The following is a 390-nucleotide window of genomic DNA, read 5'->3' on the forward strand; positions in this document are numbered from 1 at the left end:
TGCTGCAGTAAGGAGTCAACCTTGTTCATGGGGCGCGACCTCTACCCACTGTTACTTTCAGTATAACAGAAATGAAAACAACTAATTTGATGAACTGGTCTTTATTGTGTAGAAATAATCAAAATTAAATCCAGTAAACAAACTTTAACCATGAAACATGTGATTAGAGAATGACTTAAGGAAAGAAAGAGACACAGACACAGAGAGAGTTACAGAGTTCAGAGAGCAGAGTAAAACCAGTAGCAGAGTGCCAGTGAGTCAGGTCAGGACTGGGAACACTGGTCTCTCCTCAGTGTCTCTGAGACCAGAGCCTGGGAGCCCTGGGTGGCCTCACAGGTCACAGAGCCCACCTTCCTCCACTGGTCTGCAGGGAGCCTCAGGGTGCTGCTC

The sequence above is a fragment of the Micropterus dolomieu genome, unplaced genomic scaffold (genome assembly GCF_021292245.1).
Source record: "Micropterus dolomieu isolate WLL.071019.BEF.003 ecotype Adirondacks unplaced genomic scaffold, ASM2129224v1 contig_14178, whole genome shotgun sequence".
NCBI lineage: Eukaryota > Metazoa > Chordata > Actinopteri > Centrarchiformes > Centrarchidae > Micropterus > Micropterus dolomieu.